Source organism: Rhinolophus ferrumequinum, chromosome 3 (genome assembly GCF_004115265.2).
Source record: "Rhinolophus ferrumequinum isolate MPI-CBG mRhiFer1 chromosome 3, mRhiFer1_v1.p, whole genome shotgun sequence".
Taxonomy (NCBI): domain Eukaryota; kingdom Metazoa; phylum Chordata; class Mammalia; order Chiroptera; family Rhinolophidae; genus Rhinolophus; species Rhinolophus ferrumequinum.
In genome coordinates this window covers 78,608,561-78,614,560 of record NC_046286.1, presented here as the reverse complement: position 1 = coordinate 78,614,560, position 6,000 = coordinate 78,608,561, and the positions used below count along the sequence as shown (strand labels likewise).

The 6,000-nt window shown below is 43.7% G+C and overlaps 1 protein-coding gene across 13 annotated transcripts in view; it reads left to right on the top strand.

Moving 5' to 3' along the window:
• Positions 1–1,767: 1,767 nt before the first annotated feature.
• Positions 1,768–6,000, top strand: part of EPB41L2 (erythrocyte membrane protein band 4.1 like 2) — a 206,024-nt gene continuing 201,791 nt past the window's right edge. For all 13 annotated transcript variants that reach the window (XM_033098375.1, XM_033098315.1, XM_033098385.1 and 10 more), the window contains exon 1: positions 1,768–1,909. The gene's annotated coding sequence lies outside the window, so the exon portion shown is untranslated. The remainder of the gene's footprint in view (positions 1,910–6,000) is intronic.

Below are 6,000 nucleotides of genomic sequence, written 5' to 3'. Positions count from 1 at the left end.
ACTGTTCAAAACACAAAGTCTAATTCTTCTTCCACACATCGTCTAGATATTTGATAGCAAACTTTCCATCATCTGTAATCATCTCTTTAGGCTAAATCTTGCTGGCTCCCACATTATCAAGGTCACCCATCTATGGATATAATATAGCTTGTCAATATTCCTTTTACAAGGTGGCATACAGAAGTAATTCACATGCTTCAACAGAGAACATAGTAGGGATATCGTTTCCTATGATAAAGGCATATTTTATATTTTATTCATTATGCCTACATTTATATTATTATTTTTCATTAGCATTTTAAAGGGTTTCCAACTGGGATAGATCAAGGTTTCATGGGCCTTAGAACTTATAAAACTTTAGGGACTCTCTTTAATAAAAATTTTTTTTTTTACAAATATACAGTCAGTTTCAAAGCCTACGAAAATGACTGATCCTGAAGCTTAAGTTTTGTAAGTTTCATTGTAAATCTGCCTCAAAGTTCCTAATAGGTAACTAAAATAGGTCTGGTAAAATTCCTAGCTTTTCTTTACCAGAACTGCTATCTAATCAGGTTTCCTCTCTGTATTAGAGTATCTTATAAAGTTTAACTTGGGTACTTAGCATATGAATGATCAAGTAAATTAACACACCTGAGGGGCTTAGAACACTGCCTAGCACATACAGCAGGCAATAAATGGTAGCTATTATTATTTTTATTACTTACTAGGAAGGACCTTAGCAAATAGTTTATCTTCCTGACTCTTAATTTCCTCTTTGATGTAATGGAGATAATACTTGCCCTTCCTTTTCATAAAGTTATTGTGATCAAATGATAAAATATGTGAATGTGCTTTCTTAACTGAAATGCATCATCTACATGGAAGGTATTGTAACTGAGGTTTCATTTGACATTGTTAATTTTAGAAAAGGTTATGTTTAGGAAAGAAAAGAATACTTTGGCTGAGGTGGAGTCACTAAAGACCTCAGTAGAGGTGGGAGGAGGCAAAGGACAAGAGGTCCATGTGTGGCAGATGCTGGAAGCAATGATCTGCCTATGCCCTTCCACATGCCAACATTCAGAAAAAATGAAGTAGAATCTGAAAGCGGTATAATTATACAAAAGACTAGAATAGGGGGGTATTTTTTTTTTTTTTTGGTATGTGTGTGTGTGTCTTTCCACAACTGCCTTTGACCTAGGTCTCCGGCCTCTTCTTCAGCCATACCCTCTCTGCTCTGCAATCCAGGCACTCAGGCCTGGAGAAATCCTCCTTACACTTTGGGTTCAGCATAAAAGCTCCTCCTCCTTGGGGTTTCCCCAATTCCTCCTGTCCTCCCCACAGGAAGAATAAATGGTTCCTTTTCAATGCCCTCTCTGTGAAAGGTCTTCTACTCTAGACTGAGCAGGACCGGTTTTCATGATTTCTGTGTCTCCAGGGCCTAGTTTCTTCTGCCACTAAATAGGTGATCAATAAAGGCTTAGTCAACGCATTCACTTTGGAGAAGTTTTAAAAGTTGATAAAAAGGGTATTTAACGTCGAGATTCCCGGGTAAGAACGCCTTGCATACAGGCATTAGTAGAAGTAATTTATCCCAGGCAGCAGCGCTGAGGGTGAGAGACCCTCCATCCTGGGGTACCCAGCGACTGCTCTCAGTGAATCCCGCCCCCACCGACGCGGGAGCGTGGCCTGGCGCTGGGGGCGTGGCGCAGCCCAAGGGGGTTTCCGCGCTGGGGGCACGTCAGTCAGGGGCGCGGGAGGGGCTTCCGCTGCGAGGGGGCGGGGCTGGCGCTTCGAGTTCTTTGACGGCCCCAGCCAGGGAATTTCAATTTGAAACCTAGCAGAGGGAGGAGGCGGGAGCGGCAGCCGGGCGGCTGGGGCGGAATCGAGACGGGTTCCCGCGGCGAGCGAGCTCCGGAGGTGCGGTGTCCGGGTAAGGAGGAGTGCGGGACTGCGGAATGGCGGGCCTGGGGCAGGGGAGCCCGGATCGACTGACTAGTCCCTACGGAGCTGCAGGGTCGGCTCGGATTTTTCCTCTGGCTGCAGCTGGGAAGCTGATCCTGGGCAGGAAGCGGTGGCGGGACGGTCCCACCGTGGGGGAGGGCGGCCCGCTTTGGGATTTTCTGCAGCTCCCTCTTCTCTCCCCCATCTCTACCGGACCCCATTCACTCTCCGGAGCCCGGGTCCTGTTGCTTCAGGCCAGATCCTCACTTCTCCGCTCCACTGTGATCCTCTTCAGCCCTCTTGCCGGGAGCCCGGGCCGAGTCTCACCGTAGTTGGGAGAGGTGGGGGCTTGTTGAGGACTGTGCCAGCTCCGCCGGGGTGCTGTGGGCTCAGGGTCGCGCGTCCCCATCCCCGAAGAGCTGCTAGGGGAGGAATCTGACTCCATCCTGGGCGAGGGCCGCAGCGCGAGAGCCGGTCCGGGAGCGGCCGCCGCCTTCGGTGCCTGGCGGTGTGCGAGGAGTCTCCCGGGACACGGTGGCGCCCTCCAGGAGGATGATTTTGGGAGAGGAAACGCGGGCGGGGACTCTGCGCCTCCCTGAGGGGTCCGCGCGCGTGGGCACTGCGGGGAGCCGGGCGAGGGCCGCGTGCCAGCCCCATGCGCCCCGCGGGTTCGGCCCGGCGTCCGCCCGCGCCAGGGCGGAGAGGGACACAAGCTTTGCGCTCTGATCCTGACGATTCCGACAGCCAGCCATCTCACCACAGATGGCTTTTATTCTGCCTCTGGGGCTTGGAACATTTTTAGGTGAGCTGCAGGAGAAGGACGAGGAGGAGAGGAGAATGGAGCGGGCAGAGTTGGAATTGGCGTCCAGGGCCACATCCTTAGCCCGAGACGCTGTACCCAGCAGCCTGGAGGGATGTCTGCATAGGGACGTGGGTCATTATGGTCATAGGGACGTCGGTCATTATGCTTCCCAAGATCGCTAACCTCCCCTGAAGGCAGGTTTTTTTGGTGAGGTTAGAAAAGCTCTGGCTTAGTCTGTTACTTTTGGGAAGGGTCTCTTTGTGGAGCCCTCCCTACGGCTCGAGACAGCTTAAATTGAATTCCCCATCACCACAACCGTTGCCCCTGTTTTTAAGAGCCCTGGTGGATGGGAAAGAAGGTGGATACACATTTTTCTCTTTTCTGAATCACATCGTTCCCTCAGTTTCTTGAACTTCTTGCATCTGAATGGCATATGTGTGCCAGGCGTCCTGTTCTTCTTGCTACTGTTATTTAAGCTTTTTTCTTTCAAAATGACTCTCAAAGTTTGTCCTTTATTGTTCCATTTTTTTCAGTTCTTTCTTTACTTTTCCCCTTGTTTTTATTCTTCTCTCACGGGAATCAATTATTTCTATAGTCTCTATTTATAATACTGTGTTGAGAATTAGTATTTTAGGTGGCGTTCTATCACATTACCCCTTGGGTTTAGCACTTGAGGGGAACTGAGTCAATTTCTTGGTCGCGGAGCTGGGATTTAGAATTCTCAGCTCGGAACAGGTTTTACTGGGAAACAAATAGCACGACACTTAATCCTATTCAGTTTCCATTTGCAGGCTCATTGCGGTGAGGAATCACTGGATTGCTGTTGCAGCCACTGATGGGGCTGCATTGCAATGCAATCTTGAATTGTGATAAAGGTCAACCCAGTATATCCATCAGGCTGACACACCTTTAAAAGAGCATGGTTGTGTCACCTGCAAAGCTTGAGTGATCCATCCGATAATTCAATGTGAAAATTACCATCAAACTTCAAACTTCAGACCTCTTTGGAGGTCTTTGGATAACTACATGGGAATGGCTTGGAACAGTGGCATGGATTTAGGGTTAATTTAATCCTATCCTGTCTTCCTCACTTTTTTGGGCAGAATTCCCACTGAAGTCAGTAGTGGTCTTGTGTGCAGAAGGGCTGCTGAGAACAAGAGGCTGCTCATTTAGAGTAACGGGAAAGGACAATTTCTTTCCTTTTTAAAACATCCCTCTTTAAGAAAGACCTAGTCATAACAGTTTTTTAATCTTTTACCTCTAGTTGAAGTAGTTAGAACAGTGTGTACAAAGACCTTCCAGAGAAAATATATGGATGAGTTGAGCTGTCGTCAACCTCAAATTCTTGATATCTGAATTGGATGGGAATCGCTTCAAATGATTAAAAGCGGTTAAAAAAATCATTTAACAAAGCTAAAATTTAGTAAAATGATTTCTAACTTGTGTAAAAATTTTAAACTGCTATGGGATATTTTCAACTCACTATGTATATTAAACTGGGTAGTACACAACTGCGAATGTATATTAAAGTCTGAAATTCAAAGTAGAAAGCAAATTTGTAGATTTAGGGGACGAATCTGGAGAGAGGTCCACCCAAAAATAACTATGCAAATATAAAACAAGGAAATTCAGGTAGCTCTTGTGGTATTTGGAGAGTTAGTACAGTTTTCATATGTAGTGACTGTCTGGGCCCATCATTAGATTTGTGAGCACTTGGAAGTTTCCAAGTTAGTTTTGTGCTGATAGAGTTGGTGAACTTGTTAGGTCCTTTGCTTCTTAATGTAACATTCTTGTGGTTCACCCTTTTCAAATTACTAGTTATAAAGAATTGAGTTTAGAAAACCTATCTAGTCACCAGATTTTAAAAATAGATTTTTAAAAATCGTAACCATGTCCACGTGTACTACCCAACCACTTGCTTTCAACTAAAAATACTTGCAAAGATGACAAAGCAGTCCTCAACCAAAATATTTATTGGTGAAATTACTCTGTAATTAGTAATATTGTATAGTTATGTTTAGCATCAGGTTTTGCTCTGAATCACTACTCTCATATTACTGTGGTAGAGAATTACAAAGGTTCTATCTTTGCCATTTTATTTAGGAATGTGGAGTTTATATTTTATATAACAGAATGCTAAATATTTTTGAAAATTTGACTTTGTTTCTGTTTCCACAGGAAAGTATATGCCTTTGTGTTTTTTTCAACTGAAGTAACCTGTTTAAAAGCTGTGTGTGGACTTTTGAGAAGTATGAATTTCTAGTATTTTTATAAGGCAATAAAATAGTTTATAGGGATCAATACTGCTGAGAGTCAAATTTTGCATTTCTAAAATCTGTATTGTTTACTTGGAGAAAGCAAAAGACATGGTCCTACCTCCCCCCTCCCCCATTTAGAAACATTTCCAGTGGCCTTGTTGTTTGCTTTTTCAGATTCAGAATTACTGTATTTAACCACTGGGTACCCTTACAGATTTAAAAGCCTCAAGTAAATGTTTATGCTGGCTTCAGTAGTCAGCAAATACTAGCCAAACCTTAATTTACTGCCCTTTTATAGAATCTTGGAATCTCAAGGCTAGACCTTTAGGAGTCAGCAAATCCATTTTCAGCACTTGCCCTCCTCCCCCCCCCCCCCCCACCCCAGCATACAAATATTACCAACCTCTTTGGAAGGCCTGAGTTAATAGGAGACTTGTAGAGGACTCCTCCAGATTCCAGACAGAGCATCCTTGGGGAATGCCATGTTTTGGCACAAACCAGCAACTTGATATTCTTAGGATTTCTATCATTCTCTGACAAGGCAGTGCCTCAGACTAAAATCTAAAATGGAGTCAATGCCTGGTGTCATTAACTACAGGGAATGGCCTCCAAGTATAAATAATATAGTTATTTAGAAGTTATAGGTAAGCCAAAAAGTAAAGAAAGAAATCGTCTCTAATATTAGCAAGAAATAACTGATAGTGATAACCAATGTTTTTAAATTTTTTTTTTAATAAAGTGTATGTTTGTATATTTTGTATGAGAGGAAATATGAGTGAGGGAACCCTCTCTCATACAAAATACACAGACATACACACTTTAAAAAGTACATTTATTTGTGATGCGAAGCACCTGTAACATTGTTGTTAATAAATTTGATGAATCAATTTGTTGAACTTTTATATAATATGTTGGAGTGCGTTTAGTGAAGATTCTTTGAAAGTTGGAGTTGACTTTGTGGAATCTGGTACTATTTCTTAAATGTAGAAATGTCACATACGTAGTATTTCATATAGGGGA